Source organism: Phalaenopsis equestris, unplaced genomic scaffold (genome assembly GCF_001263595.1).
Source record: "Phalaenopsis equestris unplaced genomic scaffold, ASM126359v1 Scaffold000422, whole genome shotgun sequence".
NCBI lineage: Eukaryota > Viridiplantae > Streptophyta > Magnoliopsida > Asparagales > Orchidaceae > Phalaenopsis > Phalaenopsis equestris.
Window position 1 is genome coordinate 227,161 of NW_018164863.1, and position 494 is coordinate 227,654.

The window sequence follows — 494 nt, forward strand, 5'->3', positions numbered from 1 at the left end:
TTATAAATTCACACTTATCAACGCAAGTATACGTATTGCTCAAGTAATATAGGGCTCTAATGGAGTCCTAGATATCGATCCCACAGGGAGTACGATTAGAACTACGAACTAAGATTTTAGAAAAGCAATACTTTAATCACAACAACGAAGTTCAACTTGTTTATCTGTCACTAATAGACAATTGAAATAAATATGTAATTTTAATTACTATTAAATAACTAAATATACTAACGAATGTACAAATGTGATATTCAATATATAAGAAAACATTATTTTCCTTGTCAAGAAATTATAGTGAATGAATAAAGTGAATCAGTTTAAATTATATTGTGTCAAATAGGAGCATACCTATTTTTTATATCCAGACATAAAAAACATTAACTAATCATACACTTGTTTACTGAATCTGTGGCTAAACTGAGAGGACTGAGAGGATATCGACTCTCACTTTGGAGCTCTCACATTCCCCTCACATGAGGGCTAACATCTACACT